Source organism: Cuculus canorus, chromosome 17, assembly GCF_017976375.1.
Source record: "Cuculus canorus isolate bCucCan1 chromosome 17, bCucCan1.pri, whole genome shotgun sequence".
In the NCBI taxonomy this organism is placed as follows: domain Eukaryota; kingdom Metazoa; phylum Chordata; class Aves; order Cuculiformes; family Cuculidae; genus Cuculus; species Cuculus canorus.
Genome location: NC_071417.1, coordinates 13,730,940 through 13,755,557, shown reverse-complemented (window position 1 = coordinate 13,755,557; position 24,618 = coordinate 13,730,940). Strand labels below are relative to the sequence as shown.

The 24,618-nt window shown below is 46.9% G+C and overlaps 1 long non-coding RNA gene across 1 annotated transcript; it reads right to left on the bottom strand.

Annotated features, from left to right (window-relative positions):
• Positions 1-1,565: 1,565 nt before the first annotated feature.
• Positions 1,566-24,323, bottom strand: LOC128853911 (uncharacterized). Its single transcript, XR_008452736.1, has 4 exons — positions 24,137-24,323; positions 23,986-24,056; positions 2,303-2,412; positions 1,566-1,687 (listed from the first exon to the last, which is right to left on the bottom strand). It is a non-coding gene; the product is annotated as an uncharacterized LOC128853911 (long non-coding RNA).
• Between the last annotated feature and the right edge of the window lie 295 nt (positions 24,324-24,618).

Sequence of the window (24,618 nt, the reverse complement as noted above, 5' to 3'; positions counted from 1 at the left end):
CTCCCAAAGCCTTTGCCTTCCATCTGCACCCCATGTGCAGCCCAGGATGGAGCCAGAGCAGACAAGATCGGAGGCAACAAACACTCAGTTAAATGCAGAGAGTTGAAGCACAGAACAAAAACCACGTTACAGAGTTAAAAGCTTCACATATTTCAAGTCGCTCCCCAAGAAATCTGTGCTGGAGAACTTATTTTCATAGAACAGGCAGAAGCTTCTACTCCTGCTCCTTGCTCGAAGTGCCCTGCTTACCAAGGGCTGCTTCACCTGAAGCATTTGAGAACTTTTCCCAAACCAATATCCCTCTGGAGGTCAGGAAGGAAGAAGCTATAAGTCTTTGCCCTTGTGTTCATCACCCTCTGGCCCTAGGCAGCACTTAGGGCATAAGGCACCCAGAGCATGAGCCACACCAGGCTCCTTTGAGCCCTTCCCTCTCCACTTTTGACATCCCTCTAGCAGAGAAGCTGCCTCACCCCTCTACAGGAAAGTCCCCTGAAAGCTGTCTGTCTCACTTTAGGAAAAAGAGGAAAGGACAAAAACCCGAAGCCCAGAACTAAATGCATCTATTCTCCTTCCTATTTTCTCTTCTGGAGGCAGAGGATCCCCAGACTAGAATCATTTAGGATTTTTAAAGATTATCCACCTTGTTCACCTATTTAGCACCAAAACTGACCCAGCTGCGACAGGAACTCTTCCCTTTGAAAAGCATGAAACATCCTTTTTCTGTTGAAGGAAGGCGGTGTAATCTTTGCGTCTAGAGCACAGTGAGGGATTTAACTCTGCTCTTTGGTCCTCCAGGACTCCACGCGCAAACACTCGCTCACAGCTGCATCCTGGACCCTCGTATCTGCCCTGTGGGACATCCACCACAAACAGTGCTCCCTGAACACCAGCAGCACCCAGGGCAGAATGTTTGTGTCCCCCCAAAATAATACAGATAAGTAAATAACACCCTCACAGCCTATATTCCTTCCAATATGAAAAAAACACAAGTACCTTGTGGAAACCACATCTTCTTGCAACCCAAACACTGCCAGCATCGCTGCAACCCCTCTGCTGTTGGGGCTTATATAAGGTTTGTCACCCCAGGGAAGGGAAGTCCTGCCCTTTCTCTAATTACCAGCAGGCTGTTCAGCTAATTAGCCCTCTTGCCTTCACTCCTGGGCTTTTACCAGCTGTGCAGGTGAGGACATTCCATTTCCTGCTAAAATCAGAGTAGAGGTCTTCTTACTCTCGTCTCTGTTTGTGGAGCTCTACAACTGGTCTGCAGGGTATGGTTCGAAACAAAGTGATACTTTAAGATATTTCCTTAAACGGTGTAGTGTTTTTCATATATAATATAGACTATTATACTTAAATAGCAAGTGAAAACCGAAAAAGCCAAAATTATGCTACAGAAACGCAGAGAGCACCTTGCTCGTTGTGCAGCTTTTGGTTGATGATTTTTTGTTTGCAAGTGATAAGGAATTACATCTATTTATAACAGAAATGCAATTGTTTATTCTTTATTAATATAAGGAGATCACGATAGGAGGACAGAGCTTGGTGCTGAGCTATAGAAAAAAGTGAATTAATTAAGGATCCCAGATAGCAAACCCAGAAAAACTGCCCGAGTCCTTCATCGGGGTGCTGAGCAGCGCAGCCGGTGCCGCGAACCCGCCATGCACTGGCCATGGAAAGGTCTGTGGTTCTGCAAGGAAAACCAAAAGACAACTCAAAGCTGAAGCCCTGCAAATTCCAGTGAAAAACGAGGCATGCATATTTAAGTGAGGGTGATTAACCACTGGCACAGCTCTCCACAGGAAGTGATGGATTCACCATCTCTGGATGTCTTCAAACCACAGCCGGATGCTTCCTGGGAGCCCACGGGCTGGATATGACCTTCTCTGGCACTGTGATTGCTACTGTTCACCTCCCAGAACCCACCTCTGGGGTATGTATCAGCTCCTGATTATTCAATACACAAATGCATAGTTACCAGAGAGAGGTTTTCAAGACCTCTTAGTGACACAGGGCGAGCGGATATTGTAACAGGTTAGGAAAAGAAATACAGATTTTGAGAGACCAAATTTCTCCTCCCAGCTCTGCCTTCAACCCACTCTGTGACTCTATTAGAGTCACTTAGAGTTAATTATTAGAGTTAATTTGAGTTATTTCATCTCTTGTGCTTTTGGCTGTTAGAATTCATCCTCACTTGGAGTGGAATGCCTTGCATGATGGGTTGTATTGTGCTCAGTGTGTTGGGTGGGTTGGATTTTAATGTTTTAAGACGTTGTTTGTGTGTGAATTTTCAAGGTTTACGTACATTTTGGTGGGGATAAGAAGTCTGGAAGTATTTCGTTGCCAGCAGGCTTCATGAACATATCGGCTGTACAAAAAGCCTTACAATTCCTCCATGAATAATCTCCATTTCATCTGGAAGAGAAACAGAATATAAAGAAAAAGATTAGAGGAACTGGAATGCAAAGAAAAGGATTAGAGGGTAGAGAAGCGGATCAGTAAACAGACTATGGGAGAAACCAAACCTCTCAAGTGATAGAAAAAAACAGCTTCAAATATGTATTAACAAGAGTAGAGTGTGAATTTTCAAGCTGACCTCCTCTGGGAGAATTACAGGTTCACTCAGGCCCAAGAAGCCCAGAAGAGGGGTTGTTTTTACTAAGATATCTCTTGGAGATGGAGAAACAGGAATGATAAATCAGAACTGCACTGTGGGCACAAAGAAATAGAGAGGGTGGGAAATCAGAGCAAGGAGCTGGGTTGGATCCATGGGTTTGAATCAGACAGAAAAAGCAGTGATTTTTATTGAAATTGTTAATATTAAATGTTGTAGAGGAACAAAATTTTTTAACATTAATTTTTTTAACATTAGGTTTTTTTGATTTTTTAACTGGGAGAGAGGAAATGTCAATGCAGAATTGCAGGACTTTTTATTTAATGGACCTCTTAACAATCCAATGATCAAACTACTGTATGAGTTTTGGCTTCTAGCCATGGGAAACAGTTGATGCATCAACCCAGGGATCTTTCCCAACACCAGCAGAGGACTGGGACAGTGGAGGATAGCCGGGGCAGGCAGGGACAGGCAGGTTGTTACACAGCATCTCACTGGCATCTTTTTCCAGCTTCAATGACATATTTTCTTAAAGACATCATCATCATCATCATCATCATCATCATCATCTAGAGTCTGAAACAGAAGAGCCCCATCCTGGTCACTTGTGCTGAACCATGCTATGACTTGAGCCCCTTCTAGGACACAAATTTCGGACCTAAGCTGAGAATCAGCTGCAGGTGAGAAACATTTTGGTGTTAATCCTTTCTCCTTTTCTTGAAAGGGTCAGCTCAGTATCTCTGTGAGCCCCCACCGCCTCCTCTCCCAGCTCCCTGTTCACCCCTCGCTGGGGGACTGTTCTCCCTCCCGCGCCACCATCCTGACTCGGACCACTTCCACTCTGCTCTCCTCTGTCTCCAAAACCCCATCTTTATATTTTTTTTGTTGGCAATGCTGCAGGGAAATATCAGAGGCACCCATTTGGCCTCCACTGGCTCAGAAAGGAGGCACTGGCCGTGGAAGAAACACCCAATTATTTAGCAGCTGTCAAGGTTAAGCTAAATAACCCTGGGATGGGGAAGGCTGGGCTTGGTGTATGTGTGTTTGTATGGACGGGAGAGGCACAAAGCATCTTCTCCGAGGCAGCTGAGGAAAGCACAACCCGCGAATCAAATATATTGCACAAGGCTGCCCGGCGGGATGCTGGGCTTCCAAGAATGAAAAGAAGCCGGGGATGTCCTGGCAGACGCCGGGGCAGGGCTATGGGCAGAAGAGCTCTGCCCATTCATCAGGGCCCGTCAGGCTTCCCGAGCTGGCCATGGGATAAATCAAACTGCAAGAGGGAAAGGGGGAAAAAAGTGTCCGAGGGGGAGGTAGGGGGGGCTGCAAGCAGGGGGGACAAGAGGGAACGAAAAGGCAGCGCGAGGGAGAGGAAAAACTAGATCAAAGGCAGAAATTCATCAGAGATAACGGAATTATTTATTTTTCCTGCTGCTAGTGGGGATTTTTTTTTCCCCCCCTTTGAGGCCCCCCAGGCCTTCTGGGCTCCTACGTCTCCAGCCAGTCTGTTATTCTCAGGCGTCCCATCACCCCACCCCAGCCACAAAGCAACATGTTCACTTCATCACACAGCTCTGCTCTGCACAGCGAGACCTTTTGATCTCCGTCTCTCCAGTGTTTATATGTGACAGTGCAAGAAATGTATTTACAGTACACGGGGCTCTGTTAGACACTGCCTGCCTTCATTTGAACATTAATATTGGGAGCTGGGGACGGGGGGAGCAGCTCTCCTTTAATTCACCCATCATTTATTAAAATGTTTATTTGGAAATCTGCAGGCCCATTTATCTGGTTATTACTCAGAGCAGGATCAAATAATAACTCAGGTTCTCTGTGTCACACAAGACAAACCAAATATACGCTGGATGAGGTCTTTCGATGGCCCCCATATCCATCCTCCCGCCCGGCGCTTGGCCGGCTGTAGGGCCCTGGGTGGGCTCCCTGGACCTGTAATGCAGCTTTTCATCTCCCGGTTCACAGGCTCAGCTCCAGCCTGAGCCAGTCGCTACTGCTGGCAGCGCCCTAGCAGCCCCCTGACAGCAGTGGGTGCCTGGCTGGTCGAGTGGGGCTCTGCTAGAGCTTTTCTCCAGCTCTGGCTGACTCATATTCTGCTTTTAAAACTGCTTCCTTCCATCTTCATTGCGGCTCCCAAGAGTAGGTGGGTGTCTGCAAGAGGACCAAGCCATGGAGGACCAGGTAAGCTCAGCCAGTTCGCTATCATGCTTCAGTAGCCACCGGAGAGCTTGGAGTCACCACAAAGCTGCTGTTCTCAGACCCAGACACCAGGAGAACAACTCTAATTCTGGGGGATTCTGGGATGAATCTCGTAGTTCTGGAGATGAAGACAATCAACGACCACCCAGAGCTTGTTGTCTCCCTCCTCCCTGTCTGCCCCACCATCTCCTTCCAGCATTCACTTCTCTGTCTCATACTTTCTACTTTGTTTTGAGTTGCAACGCAACTACATGATGAACAATAAGGTTTTGAAAAGTGCTAATTTCAAGCTCTCAACTGCTCTAAGCTAACCTGTAAGGCCACGTTCGGATCATGTAAGAGCCCCGGCACACGTTTCCTGGTGGCCAGCTGTTGGTCTTCAGAGGCTAAGAAAACATTGAAGCCACTTTCAAGAGGAACTTGGTGCTAAACAAGTTTTGACCAAGCAGCCTTTGACAACAAAACAGCAAAGGGAAGATGAATATCGTCTATTTCAGACAGTAATGGTAGGTCGAGACTCAATAGAGCTGATCAAGCAGCACTTCCCACACAGGTCCAGAAGGGAGGCTGGAGGTGCCACTATGCAAAACACTTTAAAGAACGTCTGTGCTTGAGGATAGGAATAATTACAGACACTGGCTGGTGCAAGGAAAAGTAAATTCAGTAGATGAGATTGGACTACGTGGGCTCTGCATTTCACGCCCCTCCTATACTGATGCATTATTCTTAATTACAAAGCATGAACAACCATCAAATCCCACTTCTTCAGTGCTTGACATCATAAGGTGCCTCCCAGCTCCATCTGCTTGCAAGTTTTGTTTTAAAATCGTGTTGTTTTCCACACGATGTTGCAGCAGCCGTCACCTCAAATCCACGTTGCTTGGGATTGCTCCACCATGGCCCTGCTGCCACGCACAGCCTTTCTGGTGTCCCCTGTGGTGTTATATGGTGGTATTTAATGGCAAGAGCACTCTGCCTTTATGGGTCTCAGGTGTTCCCAGCACAGAGCTGGTCCTGGCAGGACCCTCAGAGCACACTGAATGCACGGACATCTGTGACCTCTTTGGGACCCACATCAGCCCATCATCCTATCCCCCATCTCCAAAGCAAACAGAGCAAAGCCTGCAGAGTTGGGTTCGCCCCATCCTGGAGCTCGAGGTTTTAGACTAAGAAGGGCTGGAAGCTGATGCTGTGACACACAGCGTGGCAAGTCCTGCCCTACTTCTGAACGGGAACTGAGTGCAGGAAACATCCCGTCTCCTGGTAGCCTCCTGCTGCTGACCCAAGGACAGCACCAGCGCTCATCAGTCGGTTACAAATGTTCATTTTTAATTCCTGCTTTCTCTACATGTGGATTTAAGATGCATACGATAAGGTGTCATAAAAATATCTGACAAGAGAGGAAACACTGAGCTGCTCCACGCATATTCTTTTGACACTATTTGTAGAGTTGTCTTGGTTAAAGCCTGGGATCCTGTAACAGAAGCCGTCGGTGGCAGGAGCACGGTGCCCTGTCACCCCCCGCGGGGCACCGTGTTCATAACCCTGGTCCACCCTGGCCTGGGGATCCAGCCCAGGAAACACAGACCAGTTCCCAATTTGGGGGCTGCAATCACACCAAGAAAAATGGCATTTGAAAGAAAAGGTCTTTTTGGTAAAATTATACAAACGGGGGGAAATTTTGCTTAAAAGAAAGCAGCGTATTCACATTTTGAGAGGACAGGGAATGTCTGTTTTTTACTTCAGCAGATCTTTTCATTCTGAAAGCAGGTTTGTTTCAGCTATTTATACAGACGTGCACAGAGAGAAAAAGCAGCTTCCGTTTCAAGCATTTACTACATCAGCGTGTATACGCTCTACAGAAATGCAATGTTTTGACTATATATAAAAATCATTCAAGTGCCTTCCCCCTTCCCTGCCTCCTGCTTTGTAAAAAAAAACTTGCATTCTGGCTTCCCAACTTCATTTACAATCATTTCATGTCTTCCAACCTACTCTTTCCAAGCAACAACCATTCATTTTGCAGCCCTTGCTGCTGAAATCCTGCAACGCTTTTAATCCTTCCTGTGCACGTACATGCAAAACCCCCTGATAGCCCCGCTACAGACCTCACAAAATAAAACCTAGTAATTAACTGCTTGAAAAATGTTTATTTTGGTTTTAATTCTTTTCTATTTTACCTTCCCTTTTGGTCCTAACTCTGCAAGAAGTGGTGAGTCACGGCTTTGAAATCTGCACTGGATGCCAGCTGAAAACAGAGGCTTTACACAATCAAATTGACAGATGATTCCAAGGCGGCCCTGCTAGGCACAGACCCATCCATATTCCGAGTTAAAAGAAATATTGCATTTTTAAGGGGAAAGAAACATATTTAAGAGATAAAGGAAAAGAAAAGTTTGCTGGTCATCAATTATAATAATAAAACAGAGGAGGGTGGGGGGAAGAAATTCACTTTAAAGACACGTTAAAGCCCCCTAATCTTCAAAGAGCTAAAGGAGGGTGGTTGCCCTTGAGTCCAGCCACTCCGCCAGGAGGCGGCCACGGTCCCGGTTCTCAGGGGAGCCTGGGAAGGCTTATCCAGCCAGAAAATAAGCCCAGGATAAACTTGGACTGAGTACGGTTGCCTTCAGCAGATGATAGGAAAGAGAGAAAAAGGGGACGAGAGGACATGGTGGATCCATCTGCTTAGTCTTTGCTGACTGGGCTAAAAGGGTTGTGACAGAAGGGTTCTAAACTGAAGAAAGGAGCGACCCACTCTGAGTCGAGCAACCAGAGTCATCAGAGGGGGAAAAAGGGACCACCAGGAGATGAAACCCTGGATTCAGCAAGAAGATATAATAATCAGCTATTTAGAGAGCCTTGCTGAGTTGTGGTGTGGAGGGAACACAGCATGTCAAGGTGCTCACTCCTCCCAGGACCCCACAAGGGCTGCCTGAACAAAGACTACTCAAGAAAATGGGAATTTGCTGCAGCATGCCTCGATTATGGATACTGCATTGTAACTGCATTGCTGGATTATTAATACTAACACACAAAATCTCTCCATCTATCCATCAAGCTGGGCTGTATCCAATTAACTGCTCATCATGTTTTCTGCAGTATCTTTTCCCCAGTCCAGGAAAAACAGGACTATGTCCACTACGAGCCATGCAGGCCCTGTTAAAGCTTGAAGAAAACCACAGTGAAGTTCACTCCAGTTCCTGCAACTCTGTTAGATTCAGAGCACAAATCCCATTTTTACAGATTAACTCAACTAAGGATGTGAAAGAAAAGCTGGAAAAACTCTCGCCAAGAACAGATGATGGGTGACCCACTACAAAGCATGGAGGAGTCCCAAAGCATAGACCTGAAGTATAAATAATCTAGTCAGTGCATGGAGATAGCTGGACACCTGCAGGTTTGCCTAATTCACTTTGCTTCTCAAGCATATGGCGTGGAAACCAATCCCAGGGAGAAGACTGCAGGTAGCCAAGCTTTGGAGACCCCTCCAGCAGCGAGGTCTCATCCTGCTTCATGTCCCAAAGCATGCCATGACTCTTATCTAAGCCCTAGTGTTCACCGAGCTTGTGAGGTGCCAGTCTCTCACCTTCTCAGGCCATCGAGGCTCTTAAAAATTGTTTCCAATCTTAGACCCCACTAGTGTGGAGAGTTTATCATGAAGTTCAACACCAGAATTTTTCTTCAGCTTGCAAGCCAAAACTAACATAAACAGCCGGCTCCTCATTCATTATTCTAATTCCACCATAAAACATGCCAAAGCCAGTTCTGACTGAGGTTTTAGCTGATTTACTGCCTTTTCAACAGGCAGTGTCTAATGAATTGGGTAAGCTCGTGGGTCAGATTTATACCGGAGGAGCAGCTCACCATCAGCACAGCCTCTCCCGGCTGGCGTTGCTGTGCTGAGGGCAGCAGAAACACCACTTGCCTGCAGAAAATAGACATTCCCAACAATTTCACCACACAGGAGAGCCTGCCTTCTGAAATTTTTCTGTTTCCAAAGAAAACACAAGGGTGAAGGAACAGCTTAGGGAGTCCAGACCATCCCCTAGTTAAGGCCAAAGAGCTAGCTCCGAGGTGGGGATTTGGAGAAGCATTGCCCACTGGCTCACCCAAGACCCCATGCGCAGGATAAGAGGCTCTGGTATCCTCTCCTATGCAGACAGCCTGAGAGAGTTGGGGTTGTTCAACCTGGAGAAGAGAAGGCTCCAGGGAGAGCTTAGAGCAGCTTCCAGTACTGAAAGGGGCTCCAGGAAAGCTGGGAGGGAACTGCAGGGATAGGATGGGGGAATAGTTTTGAACTGAAAGAGAGGAGATTGAAAGGAGATCGTAGGAATAAATGTTTTGCTGTGAGCCGGGTGAGGCCCTTGCCCAGGCTGTCCAGAGAAGCGATGGCTGTCCCATCCCTGGAGGTGTCCAAGGCACCAATCAGCTCTTCTTTCTAGGCTGCAAGAGGAAAGGATAAAGCAAGCTGGGAAAAAAAAAACATTTCCAGTTACAAACATCATTTGCTCCCTAAGCATGGCAGAACAAATGAGAGCAGCCCTTATCTTCACCAGGGAGAACTTCTAAGTTAGCAGCAACATGTATTGTGCAGAGACACTCAAATGGCTCCAGGTGGTGTGTGATGTTCCACCAGGGCTCTGGGCCATGCGCTCCAATGCCAGGGCTTTGCTAAGGTCAGGAGGGAAGTCTCCAAAGATAGAGACATAGACAGCTCAATATTAAGGTGCACCTGACTCATACCCCTCCTCCGGGAGCAGGAGGAATGCTGTTCCTTAGCACTAGGCTAACATGCACTTACCATCTTGGGTTGCAGGGAGCTTTCATTCTGATGCCTCGCTCTGTAGTTCACTCCTGTCTCTGCAGCGATGAGCTGAATGGCTGCCAGTTGAGCATCTTCAACCCACCCCAGGTCAGTTGTGAAGGGGAAGGAGACAGGCCAGGACAAGGTGGGGCCATGGCTTCTGATCACCAGAGCCTGAAGGACTTCCTTCGATCCTCTCCCCTTCTCCAGCAGCAGTGGCTGGGGGATGTTTTGGGAGCACAATTCAAGAGTAGACAGACTATGTATGAATCCAAGAGGTCCCAGATCCAGCAGAGCATGGTTCAAAGCACAGTACAGTTATTTTTCATTGCCCTGTCAGCCACAAACAGCCCTGGCACCAGCCAGCTGCTTTTCCATGAGCCATGGCCCTGGGGTGCTCAGTAGCTGGATAAAACCCTACTCGAGCTGCTGGTGATGAAGCTATTCAAACAATACTGCTATAAGGACAACAAGGAGACTCTCACCCAGAGCATCCCTCAAAGGCTTTCAAGCCATGCTGTGCACTACAGCCTGTCTTCCTCACCTGCAAAGCACCCGAGTCCTTTGTACCATGCTGTGCTGGAGACCATCTGGCATGGCTGGTTCCTGCCTTGATCTCCCCCAAAGGCAGCAAAAGAAACAATGCTGCAGATGTGTGCAGGGGAGGCAACCTGGATTTCACAGCAGGGTTGTGAGGCAAGCAATTTTCGGTCCTTCAGCTTGTTTTGGCTCGAGTGAAAACTTATTTCCCTCACTCTGTGGGCTGGACCCTTAAACAGCACAGACACTTTCATGTTTCAGTTCTGCTCATTCCTATTTCTACTGCCCAGGGCAAGACCGGTCTGACTTAAAGCCAGCTACATCGAGATCAGATATTCGGGTCCTTCTTGCCTCATTGGAGTACTGGAAGACCCGGTTTTCTCTAAGTGTCTACAGGCTGCTTAGCAGGAGATGCAAAGAGAAGCAAAGCAAAGCCTTATCTAGATGCCAGTGTTGGCTGAAATTAGATGTAAAACCAGTTCAAGGCTTGGAGTGAGAGGCTCCCGTGGATTTGCCTGTGCAAGTCAGAAGCAGCCACCCTCTGTTCCCTTCCTGCAGGGATCACGTCTGTACAATGGTTCTCTCAAAGGATTTCCAGATGCTCAAGCCTTTTGCACATCAGCCAACAGGAGTAGAAGGCTGCAAAGCCTCTTTCTTCATCCTGCCTTGCCAAGCACCACTGCTTTCCTGCAGGATCACCACCCACTTGGTTGTCACGCGTCCCCAGATTACACCCAGCTCTTCCTCTCTCCTCAAACAGTTTTAGGGTACTTTGCCTCACTGATCTGCCCAAATATCCATCCTTGTCACTAATAAAAATATTGAGGAACAATCTCTTGCATACCTGTGGCAACAATGGAGCATATTAGACCAGCATTTGCACTTTTCTCTACCTTAGGTGGAAGGGCACATCGCTGCCGGGAAGAGGCCGATCTCCTGCATCACTTGCACCATGCAGAAACCCAGCCGCTTGCCCTCAGCCCCTCCAGGATGGGAACGTGCACTGGATTTTCTCTGCCTTCATCCTTATCTAAGATGAGAGTTGCCAGCAGCTCGGCACTGTGCTCCCCCAGGAGCTTGAGGAGGGCTGCAAGCCCTGTCTGCTAACGTCATCCCGGCTCTGCCAGCACGCCGGGTCTGTGTTATACCAACCACAGCAGCTTTGCTAGAGAAATCAGCTTCGCTAGAGGAATCAGCTTCTTCAGGCAGCAGTGCTGATCAAACCCCCTCCATCCCTTGACTTTTGCTGTAGATACAGGGGGGAAAAGGTATCGCAGCATGTTCATTAACCAGGTGACATTCAAATCCAGAACCTCCCCCACCATCGTCTAGGCACAACCGCTGCGATTTAAATTACATGGAGGGGTAGGATTTAGTGGGCTGCTGGGACTGACTTGGCGCACAGATTCCCATATCTGGAAGAAGTCTGTCCTTTGTGTATTGTGTTATGAGACAAAGGTGGAAGAAAACACCTGGAACATTGAGGCCGGGGGGGTGGGGGGTGGAGGGAAGAGATGTAGCCACGGCCCCTTATAAGATTTGGGCCAGATTTGTAAAGGTCCTTGGAGACCGGCCACCTCTGCCAGTGGGACCTGTGCACCATGACTTGCAGCAGGAATCTGATGCCCAGAGACCTAGGTCAAGGTTTACTCAGGATGGTTAGAAATCCTGGACCAACCTCCAAGGAACACATGCAGAGCAGCTCTGTGTTACGTTTGCCACGGGGCTGCTGCGTCCCGAGGCACTGACCTGTTCCATATGTCAAGCAGAGTCAATTCCTGCCTGCAATGTGTTGGATTTGCTGCATACACGCCGACAGGACCACCTCCCTTCCCCTGCGTTGACAGGACTGTACTCAAGCACCTAAAGACATATAAAAATGCGCCTGGTGGGATGGAGAACAAGGCTGAGCCGAGCGTCTGACTCCCACTGAACTCGCAGGCTTGCACCTTGCAGACCTGCTTCCTCCACATCTTAGCCAGTACTTCTTCTTCCAAAACCCATGGCATCCTTTTCGGCTGGGAGAAGAAACTCTAGCAATGAGCTCTAATGAGCCTTCAGCTCTGCTGTACCCACGAGATGCTGTGTAAATATCTTTTGCAGCCAAGGAGATGGATGTAGCAGCTGAGGGAGGAGACAAAGGAGAGGAAACATGGATAAAAGCTCTCCCCGAGCTCTTTATGGGAAATCCCCCATTACAGGTGTGAAGAGAGGGACACTGATAACGATGTCCCCGGCCTCCTGCATCTGCTGCGTCACAGATGAAAGTAGAAAGTTGGAGAACAGGTTGGAATTATGATGCAAAGACACCGAGCACAGGGACAGGGTACCCCTAGTCTTGCTATAAGATGTTACCCCCCCTGCTCCATGCTGCATTGCTGCCAAATACCCAGGGGCAATGATGATCTGAGGGCTCCAAACAACGAGCTGTAGAGCGCACATGCTTTGCCGTGCAAGACACAGCACCTCCCTTCCTACAGGCAGGAAGGGAAAGCCCCATAAATAAATGGCAAAAGGAAAGATATTACAGGTCCTCCTAGAAAGTGCCTGGAAGCTGCCTCGGAGGCAAGGCAGGGGGAGGAAGGGAGACTGACTGACAGCCTGATTTAAGACCTGTCTGAAAAGCAAACAAAAGCAATTGAAAACTGCATCATCTAGGAAAACTTAGTAGGTTGTATTTTCACAAGTGAGGACTGATGGTAAGACCAGCTTAATCCCCCAGTGGACTTTCCACACCTCCACACGCCGCCTGACGGGGCCAGCTGGTTTGTCTTGCAGCTGATTGCTGAAATAACATTGCGGGGCTGGCGATTGAAACAGGATGGGCTGGGAGGGAACAACTCATGATGGAGGCAGCCGGTGTTAAAAGAAATGAGTTTGGTCTCCAAACCACCCTTTCTCCAGCCAGCCCTTGGTTCGCTGTAAGAGCCAAGGGCACCTCTCGGCCTTAGCAGTGATGAGAATGATGGTCCAAGTATTCCAGCCTGGGCAGAGGCTCTGCTCACAGGCACTAGAGAAAAACCCTAGGAGAAGACTTCTTCCTGGGTGTTTTTAATCGATTTGTGGTGAACAGAAAACATAGTTGAGAGGCAGAAATGTAAGTCCTGACCTTGTCTTTCCTTCATGGGGACCAACCTGGGCACCCATCCAGCTGAATATGAGCTACGATGCAGCACTTTGGCTGTAACAGGGTGGCCAACTGCAGATACGGCGCTTTACACAAACAAGTTTTAAATTACACCATGTACATGCAGACAAAAAAAACCCAAGCCAAGCCATTCTGAAGCTTTCTAATGACAATATTTCCATTTGCTTTTGGCCTGAACAAAACCGCAGTGTTCTCTCCTGCTAACTGCACAATCCCAATACATTCCAGAGAGAGTGAAAACTATCCCCCTGCCCAAACCAGGTGATGTTCAGTGCCTCCAGCTCACTCTTACCCACTTCCCAAAACCTTCTCTGAAATTATAAACCAGAAAGCCATTTCCTTTCCAACATCAAACTTGTTAACAAAGCAAAAAACCCACAAGTTTTAATCAGCTCAACACGTCTCCTGTATGGATCAGACATGCAAGGAGCAAATGTACGAGCCCCTGTTGCCGAATCTGAGAACTTTTTGTCTGTACCTTTTAAAATCTATATCTGATGGTTAAAGAACAAAAGGCAAAGTAAACATACTCTTACATCCATTCCTTTCAAAGTCATCTATTTTAACCTACAAGCTGTGAGAATATATGTTTGAGTATAGATCTGTAATTAAATGAATATGGGAGGTGGTTCACCTGGGATATTTGAACATTTAAGGCTGACAGTCTAACAAGTTCCTGCAGGGTAATAAGCCCAAGTCTGGCATCTGGGAGCTCACGGGGTGTCCATCTGATTAAAAGCAGCTGAAGTATCTCTTGATAGCAGAGGTTTAATGACGAGGCTGGGAAGTTAACTCTATCAGCTTAAGTCACTCAGAGAAATCATTTAAATAATACTTTACATTTGCAACAGGTAAGGAGCATGAGTGCAGCCAGTTACATCCACTCAGCTGATGGGTAGTGAGTCCACCAGGAGGCAAGGCTGATTCCACCACACTACAGTCCATAATGCTCAGGAGAGTGCAGCAGGTCTGTGTGCACCGTCTGCCCGCACACGCATACGTGCTGCTGCTGCTCCTCGTCACAGGAGCACTCAGTGCTCTCCAGGTCTGAGCACTCTGATAAGAGAAAATCTCTGCATCCTCAGGTCCTGCCACAATCACCCCCCCCCATCCTCCCCCCAAACATCTGGAATCCAGACCAGAGAGAATTTGCTCCTTTCCCTCTCTGGAAGAGAAGATGAATGAACCTGCCCATCCACCCTGGGACTGTTCAAAGGGACAGATGATATATCAAGGTCTCTCCTTACATCTAGGTACTGCGGGTAGGACCTGGGCTCAAGGCAATCTGTTCTCTGCTTGGTCCCTGACAAACAACAGCACCAGCAGGAGAGCATCCTCCGCTTCCCGCTCTCCAGGAAAACACTCCTTCACTCTTTGCTGGAGGAGGAGGAGGCTGCCGCTTGTTTCCTGACACTAATTATCAGCAGAAAAAGCAGACTTACAGAAGTCACAACACATTTGCAGAAATGCTGGTGACATTTTCACTGACAATTAGGTTAGCAAAGTCTATTTAGGAACTTCTGTTTCGCCTTACAAAAATGTGACATCAAGACCCACCAAATAGTCTGGTGTTCTTAAAGCAGGAAATTTTTCAAAATCAATTCCATGTTTGATCTGTTAAAATCATCTCTATTTTTGCAAAGAACAGAGATCTCAAACCAAAGCAATTTGGTCCTCCTTAGCTAAGCCAACACCATCTCTTCTTCTTATCCTCCGGTCTCTCTGCAACCAACAGCAGAAAACACTGAGCGGTTTTGAACTTCTGAGGGTTAAGTGGGGAGTGAGGCAAACAAGGGACAAGGTCGTAAAACACTGAGAAGGACAAGTGACAAAAGGATGTTAACAACAACTAAAATGAAAGATTTGGTCTCAAAGCCTGTGCCTCAAGGCTGAGTCACCCTTCAACCTGAACTTCTAGTTCCAAAAACCAAGGCAGATCCACTCCAAAGTAGACACTGCCCTGCTGAATCCATCAAGCCTGACCCATCAAATACCCTGCTTTTCCTCTTTTGACAAGGGCAAAAAAAGCCCAGAAAAATATATTCCACCTCCCTAAACTGGATTTTATCTCATTTATTAAAGGCCTGTTTCTGGAAATAAATCTCTAATTCCTCCTTAATCCAAATTAAGTCAATTAACCCATCATTGTTTCAAATGTCTCAAGGACTTTGCAACTCTGGTAAAATCAGGAAAGCGTAAGGAGGAAACCAGAAATTCAAATAGCTGTGTGCTGTAGTTATGAATTCACGCAGGACACAAGTGAATGCTCTCAAGGTGTGATCAGCTCAGGGCTTTGGGTTTCTCTAACATCTGGACTGCCTGCAAAATAAACAAGTGAGCTATTTCAGACAAATCAGGCTAATTGTAAAACCTTCATTCATGTGCTGCTGAGCAAAACCTGTCTGGGTATTTTGGGGATGAGGGAGAGCTCCAGTTCCACCTCAACATGCACACCATGAGTTTGTGTGGTTCTTGCTGCGCTGGATGCTGCGAGCAATTTTGGTGGGTGCCGTAAACACACAGGGAAGAGCACAATATCAGCTTGGAGGGCAGAAATGCTTGTAAACATGAAGTGAGGAGGGCAGAAGGGCTGCAGAAGGAGCACGGTGGGCTTACATTGTCACTGCTAAAATGCAGATCCACTGTCTTTGCCTGGGAGTGGGTGGGAGCTGAGGTCTAGGAGTCCCTGGCAGAACTATTGATGCGAACAGTCACAACTGGGAGCTGAGGAAAAGCCTTGTCCAGTGCCTCGTGGCTGGGCTGATGGGTCATCAGGAAGCTTTGACCCATTAAGGGGAAACCTGCATTCTCCAGTCACTGGTACATCCGACCTGAACGGCTCTGAGCAGTCTCCTATTGCCAAACACTTTGTGCTGCCCATTCACTTCCAGCCCATCCCAGGACCGGCAGGTAACCCTGCTGTTTTGCCCTGACCAGAGGCAGATTTAACCCCCTTCTCAGCCCCTCCTTGTCTCCAAGCAAGCTCAGAAGCCAAACACAGAGCAAATGCGTAGCAGCTAACATTTTCAAACCCTTTTTGCCCTCATCCTGAGCCTGAAAATTGCTAACACCTTGCTCTGGGTCTTGTAGTCTGGGCCTGGCTCCAGCACTGACGCATCTCCTCCAGGCTGTGAGCATCTCAAACGCATGACCCCAGCAACCTCCCCAGCTCCAGCCTCTCTCCACCCAACTTCCCAGCGGATGCAGGGAACAGCGAAGAAGCACGAAGCCCCAGAGCGATGGGCTTTGCTGCACTTTAGCTGTGAATGGAGGGAACAGAAAAGCAACTGCCTCAAGAAGCAATTGCTTCCACAACCCTCACCTTAGACATCTGCCTGAAAAATGGAATAAAAGGAGGGGAAGTGAGAAGGGAAAAAAGAGAAAAAAACCAACCCAAAGGCCTCACATCTAATTGATTTCCTGATGGAGGCAGCTGTTTTATTGCTTGCTATTTATTGAGTGTACCTGTGCTGGAGAGCTGCAGCGTTTCTGCTCCCGGGGGTTTGCTCCTCTGCTTCCCCACCCAGCCCTGGGCAAGGATGACGGCTCCATGCACTTCCACTCATGCTGTCAGCAGCCCTCAGCCCTGATAGAGGTGGGTGAGAGGGTTCACACCATTCATCCTGCCATTCCATGAGGGCCGCACACCACAGTGGTTCACACATGGTCCTGACCCACTGCAGAGCGAAGCACCAAAACAGAATCATAGAATGATTTGAGTTGGAAGGGACCTTAAAGCCCACCCCCTTCCAACTCCCTGCCATGGGCAGGGACACCTCCCACTGGATCAGGGGCTCCAAGCCCCATCCAACCTGGCCTGGAACCCCTCCAGGGATGGGGCAGCAACCACTGCTCTGGGCAGCCTGGGCCAGGGCCTCCCCACCCTCACAGCAAAACATTTCTCCCTGAGATCTCATCTCAATCTCCCCTCTTTCAGCTCAAAACCATTCCCCCATCATCCTATCCCTGCACTCCCTGATCAGGAGCCCCTCCCCAGCTTTCCTGGAACCCCTTTCAGTACTGGAAGCTCCTTTAAGGTTTCCCTGCAGCCTTCTCCAGGCTGAAAAACCCCAGCTTCCCTCAGCCTGTCCTTGTATAGAAGGTGCTCCAGGTCTCAGATCACCTCTGTGGCATCCTCTGGACTTGCTCTAATGGATCCAATTCCTCCTTGTGCCAAGGATCCCAGAACCGGACACAATAATCCAAGTGATGTCACATGAGAGCAGAGTTGAGGGGCAGAATCACAAAGCCGTGCTGCACATCCGTTGAAAACTGAAAGCGTCTCATTCAGAAACCTAAAAGCACATTCATTTTCAGCCTTCCAATTGGAAAAAAAAAAAAATAAAACACCAAAACAAAACAGAAATTTTGCTCTCTCTATGGGAGAAAGGTTTTTTTCTCCCCAGCAGCTTGAACTGCAACACGCTTGTTTGTGTTTTCCTGATGTGGTGAAGACCCCGGTGAAGCTGTTATTTGCTGTTCCTTGGTTCCCAGTGCCACCGATGGGATAGCAATAACCATCAGGTCCCCAGCCACTGGCAACATTGCCTCTGACACAGCTCTTTGAGAGAGGGAATACCCACATAGCCCTTAATTGCTCTCTCCCATTTGCTTCCAGAAACATCCTGCCACCTCAAATGGATTCATCCCAGTAAACCAAAGTATGAATTTAAGCTGGGAGGCTCCCAGCGAGGGCACAATCACATGAGACAAGGTAGGATTTGGGCTGAACCATCCCATATCAGCTACCAAAGTCATTTATGGCCAAGGCTCACAAAAACCCAGCTCCACAGCAGAGGTGTGCCAAAAGCATCCTCTGTGTGATCTGTGCATAGGGAATTATTTTCCCTCTCCATCCCTTTCTCAGGACAGGTATAAGCTATTCCAGCACACACACACACACACAAAATAGCAAGAAAATCCATTGTAATCACTGCTATCACCCTGTTCAATCCTTTTTCACACCGTGGGGTCTGCATTATGTGGCTCAGTGTCTGCTTCCCATCACCTCTCTCCACCTCCAAAGCACCCTGGCATTCCAGTAACTGGATAGACTGGTGGTGTCCCAGTCCAGCCCAGCTCAGCACAAGAAGCCGGCACTCTAGTGTCCTGCTATGAGTAGTGATCAATGCCGTCCGCTTTAAGGATTCAGAAAGGAACCTTTGTTTGGGCTCGCAGGCCGTCTCCCCCTCCAAGGAGGCATTTTTCCGAGCAGTCTAGGGAAGAGCCAGCTGCAGCACTTCAAAAGGAAAGTTCACGCATGGGTAAAGGGCCTTTAAAATAGGATTAAAAATTCACGTTTTTGTCCCATATTTTTTTGACATTTCTAATCAAAACTATCCTGAGCCAGATAGAAGAACAGGTTTAGCTCATTATTTTTCAATGATAAGACCGTCAATCAGGGGAAGCCTTTGGTGGGTATTTCTAATAAGCACTTTTTTCCAATTCCTTAAAATAAAAAAAAAAACAAACCAAACCCTTTGCACTTCCCTAAAGTCAAAAAGTCCCACTAAAAACTTAAAGTTCAAAGCTTTTCATATAAAACGACCATCACCAAAATTCTCTCCACAACGTTTTAGTTGCTGCATCATCACCAGTTTTGCATAAATCTAGCTACGCCAATATTTCTCTCCTCCACCAAAGTCCTAAACCTAAAATCAGGTTTATCCCTACAAAACCCCCATTTTAGCAGACCCGGCTATGATGCCCAGAGGCTCAATGAGGTCCCCTCTTCGCCTCCTTGCCCCATCCTCCCCAAGGAAGAGGAGCTCTATATTATGCTACCCTTTAAAGCCATTATTTCCAGTGTGAGGCAGGACCGCGGAAGGGAGTGTCCTCGGGGATTTTGTGCTCAGCAGCAGGTAGGTGCCCTTTGATCCCGCTCGCTGCCCAGGGCAGAAGGGCCAATGGATAAGACTCTGTGGAGACGGGCTCCGCAGCCATCCCTCCTTTCCTAATTCCCTTCTGAAGTGCTGGAGCCACTGTCACCTCTCATTAAAAGAAGCAAATGCCTTTGTTATAATTTCTAACCAGAGCAAACTGGATAATAATATTAATCCCGGCAGGGGGTGGTAAGAGAAGGCACCTCCTTGCTTCAAATGTTTGGACAAAAAATTTGCTCTCATTAAAGCAGAAGTCCAGGAGATGTAGTCTTTGTAGGGCTGGCAGGACAGCGTGCGACTGGGCTTTGTTGCCTCTCCTCCGAGAGTACCCAGGCTGTAATTGGGGCCAGGCAATGGTCAGGGGACCAGAAGGAGAGACAAAAAGAGAAAGGAAAGCTTCAGATCTCCCAATGTTGCACAAAGATAAATCTCCTATGTAAATACATGTTCTGCTGCAAAATATGAACAGATGGCCCCACATGCTTCTGAAAATCAGGAGCAACATGGTGAGCATCAGGTCGTGGATCTCCTTAGTCGTAAAAACAGGGTCAAATCTCACCTAGTGCTCAGGCTGTTGGATGGTTTCCACTGCCCTGGGAGAAGTCTTTGAGGCCACATCAGAAAAGCCTGCTACTGAGGGCAAAGAGGCTAAGGGGGCTGAGCAGACCTGAGCTGGAAGGAGAGAAACGTGGGAGAGACTTACAGGTATCCACAGGTTCTTTTTACCCCTAAGTGGAGAGAAAAAGGAGGTGGGAGGAAGGGGAAAAAACACCTAAGCTGGCCATGGTATGTTCCTATTTCTCCTTGGACACATCCTCATTTGCCTCATCATTTTCAGAAGAACTTTTCTCCCACTTGGTCATTTTTATCTGTTTCTGAGTTTCCCTCTGGTTTGCAGCTGACAAAGATGCTCCAAAGCTTACCAGGAACACGGCTCTGCTGCTGAGGGATTCCCAGCCTCACAGACTCAAAGAGTTGAGAAAAAGCCTATTTTTCCACATCAGCAAATATTTTTCTGTGGCTTACCCCTTCCCTAGGGAAAGAAGCTTAACTTGCAGGTTACCTGCTACCCAGTTCAGGGATCACAGCATCTCTTCAAAGTCATACTAAGGTCCAGACCAGGAACATCCTTAGCTGAAAGAGGGATGTAATGGGGGACAGAGGAGAGCCAATCCTCCTAAATCAGGGCTGCTGCAGCACACGGTCTCTGGCTGTTGCACAAGATGACGACAGCGTAGCATTGACTAAACTTGGTCACAACCTGAATCCGATATCACGAACAAAACACCTTTTACACAGACCCCAGTAACTGTAGGAAAGTCTGCTAAATGTACTGACCCAAACCTTCCTCCTAGTGCTTTCATACTTGGAAAAGGAGCACCAAGAAGCAAGAGGTGGTGTGAAAAGAGCAAAGGACTGGCAAAGAACTGTCCAACTCAAGCAGAAAGTGATGGAAACACCAACCAACAGAGCAAATAAAATAATCACTGCATATCTTTCCTCCACCAGGAAACACATTGTCAGCCCCAAGGATGCAAGCTCGGTACAGCCTTGGGTAAGGGGCGGGAAATTAAAAGAAAGTGTGCAATTAATTCCTCATTTATGACCAGGTACCTGGTATATTGCTTCCCTCATTCCCCAAATCGTCCACTGTCAGTATGTTTAGAAACAAGTTGGAAATTAATGTCCTTCCTGTGAGTGGCTGTCAGAAAAGATAAGGGATTTCTTTGGAGGGTCACTTTTTCATTATTGTGTTATCATTACTGCTATATGAAACCACAAACTACCCTGGCTCTGCGCATTTCTAGGAGCCATTGAGTCAGATGCTTCTAAACATGGCATTGACTAACAAAGATGTGGAAGTGGACAGGTTCCCACTCATTGCTGCAACAATCACACAGCTCCAAAGTGCAAAACTAGCGGTGGGACTGATGTTTAATGCCTTGTACAAGCACTAAAAAAAGCAGAAAAATACAAATTGGCACCTTATGGTGCTCCAGGTGCCACCAGGTTTGTCTCAAACTCCACCAAGGCTTTAGGTCAAAGGACCTTGTGCACCAAGGTCAGTGCTGCTGTGATGGACTGTAAATCGTGGAGCCTGGGAGATGTGACTGCAGACAGACACTTTTGTGAAGGTCACATTCATTACCAATTTCAAGCTAGAGCTACCTCACCTTTCTTTAGCACATGACTTTTGCATAGAGCCCATCAATATTTTGGTTATTAAAAGCATGTTTTCCAAGTAAAGAAATACAGCAGTGCCATTCTGTGAGGATGTTTGTTTGTTTTCAATAGGAATTTGAGGGGGACAGAGAAGAAATCTGTCATCTTCCCTGTGTTCTCTTTCAGCTTGAAACAGTTTGTAACACTCCTATGCACAAAACCAGAGGTTATTCATTCACTCTTTGGTCTTCCCATGTGAAGTAGAGATCCCCCCCGGTAAAACCAGGCACTTTAAGAATAAAGAAACATGTGCTTTGACTCTCAGAAATCTGCGTAATGACCAACCTGCTGCAGATCTGGTGAAGGTAACTTGATTGGACAAACCTTGACTATGATGGGACAAATGACAATTGTCATGTTGTTTTCAGAAAGCTTCTTCTGACATCAAGATCAAGCAGAGCCTTGGGAAATGAGATACAACCTTCATTTAACCCTGAGTTTTATCCAAGCAAGTACCCTTCCTCACCCATCCCCACTTCCAGTTTTACACCAAAACAACCAAGAAAATAGAGCATTGGTGAACACTAAGCACAAGCATGATGGTGCAGCACCTTGCCAGACTAATCAGACAGGGCAGTTGCAACACGTTGAAGTAACAAGCCAAGATATAAGCAAGTACCAGCTGCAGCACATAAACACCCCAGTTTATTCAGCGTACAGCATAGCAAAGCACACAGCACTGTACGTCTGAGCAAGTTTCATGGAGGGATTGGCTTCGAATCATGGAATCATTAAGGTTGGAAAAGAACTCTAAGATAATCCAGTCCAACCATCAGCCCAACACCACCATGCCTGCGAAACCATGTCCTGAAGTGCCAGAGCCACACATGTTTTGAATGCTTCCAGGGATGAAGGCTCCATTTCTCTGGGCAGCCTGTTCCAGTGTTTTACCACTCTTTCAGTAAAGAATTTTTTCCTAATATCCAGTCTAAACCTCCCCTGATGCAACTTGAAATCTTTTCCCTCTTGTCCTATCACTTGTTACTTGGTTGGAGAGACCAGCACCCACCTCACTACAGCCTCCTTTTAGGCAGCTTTAGAGAGTGATGCAGTCACCAGTCCCAGACTTCATACAGCCCCATCCACCATCCATCCTGGCCACCACAGACCACATGCCCAGTTTGGTCATGGAGGAGCTGGGTACGATCCGCTGGGCATGGGGGAAGCACCGCGTTGACCCCTAAGCTTGGCTTCTTCATCTTTCCCTCCCTGTATGTTCGGGCCAAGCTCCCTTTCTACAGCTTGGCTTCCTTGTCAGTAAAATGAGAATAACGAATGATTTTTCCTTCGCTTCTTAGGGGCTGAGATAATTTTATTTAAGACTGCTGAAAAAAAATCATTTTTGAGTACTAAGTGGAACTAGAAAACCATGGATCAAAAACAGTTGGTCAAAAAATTATTGATGGAGACCTTCCTTCCAAAACCACACTTGGATGAAATTCAGAACATTTTGCAAGAACTTTTTGATTTCTAAGAAATTTTTTAAGTAAGATGGTCAAAGCATTTGCCTCAACTTTCCAGAGGCAGTGCTGGAACACTCAATTTCATTTTGGACATTATGTTGTTGAGCATTTTCTTTAAAATATACTAAAATATTTAATGACATATTGTTATGTATTAAATATCATAATGTATTTTCTGATGGTAAATTTAAACTATGTATGCAAAAGTCCAAACAAAATATTTTCTCATATTAAAATGTCAGATTTTTATTTAAACAAATGGAATTTTTAAAAGAACAGGGTCAGGAAGCACTGGAGACTTCCAAAAGATTTTTTTGCTTTCATGCAGTTTTACTGCATATACAAGCCTGGCTTCTAGAATCATAGATTGCTAGGGTTGGAAAAGACCTTTAAGATCATCAACACAAGACCATCATGCCTACTAAACCATATCCTGAAGTGCCATATCCTCATCTCTTTTGAACACCACCAGGGATGGAGACTCCACCTATTCCCTGGGCAGCCTCTTTCAGTGCTTCGCCACTCTTTCAGTGAATTTTTTTCTCCATATTCAGTCTAAGACATCCTTGACACAACTTGAGGGCATTTTCTCTTGTCCTATTACTTCTTACTTGGGAGAAGAGCACAGCAGCCATCTCACCACAACCTCCTTTCAAGGAGCTGCAGAGAGCGATGAGGTCTCCCCTCAGCCTCCTCTTCTCCAGACTAAACAGCCTCAGTTCCCTCAGCCGCTCCCCATAAGACATGATATCCAGACACTTCACCAGCCTTGTTGCCTCACTCTAATTGCTTTCCAGAATGTGAAGACATCATTTAATTATTTTAAATTTAAAAACTGCAATTCTCAGTCAGCTTTCAAGGCACTAGAATTTCTCAGACTCTTTTTTTTTCCACTAAGAATGAAAGGAGGAAGGAAAGATAATAATTTCCATTAACATTTTTGAGTTACCAGTTAAGCAAAAACCTGGGGCATCTAACAGAAAATAATTAACTTCTGGTATGTCAAGAAAATAGAACGGGTGACAAATATTTCTCTTTTCTGAAAAGCCCAACAGCTCGCAAACACACTCTGAATCTGATGAACAGCAAAGACATATTACCTTGTTGGAGTGGAAGACTACATCTTGCTCCTCAGTCACCACCACCTTTACCTAGTGAGTCCTGGTGTTACCTGTGGGAAGGAAACAGAATCAATCCTCTTTGTTACATGCTTTTCTTAAACTTGGGGAAAAAGAAAAAGAGAAAGAAGACCTTTGTCCTGCAACTTCTCAGCACCTTCTCAAGTCAAGGACTGTTTCTCTGGGAGCTGATGAGCAGAAGGCAGGATACGGTCATCATAACCCACACTAGGAAGTACCTCCACGGCTGTAGACAATTCACTTGGTGCCTCAGCAAGTGTGGGGTTACAACTTGCACATTTATATCATATATGTGGTGTTGAAAGCCTTCCCACAAACCTCTGGCTGCAGATCATGGTGCTGTTTTCAGTCCCTTATCTAATGCAAATGAAGCTGAGACGAGAGATAACAACCCCTAATGTAATGACTATTCTGTATTAGCATGAGTGGCCTGCTCGTGGGTAAGATTGCACAAAAAGGGAAGGCAAGTTGTGCTGCCAAACACCCCCAGAATGCATAGCATTGCTATAGAGTCACAGAATAACTCAGTTTGGGAGGGAAGCCTCTTGTGCAACCCCCTGCTCAAAGCAAGGTCCATGTTGAATTCAGACCGGT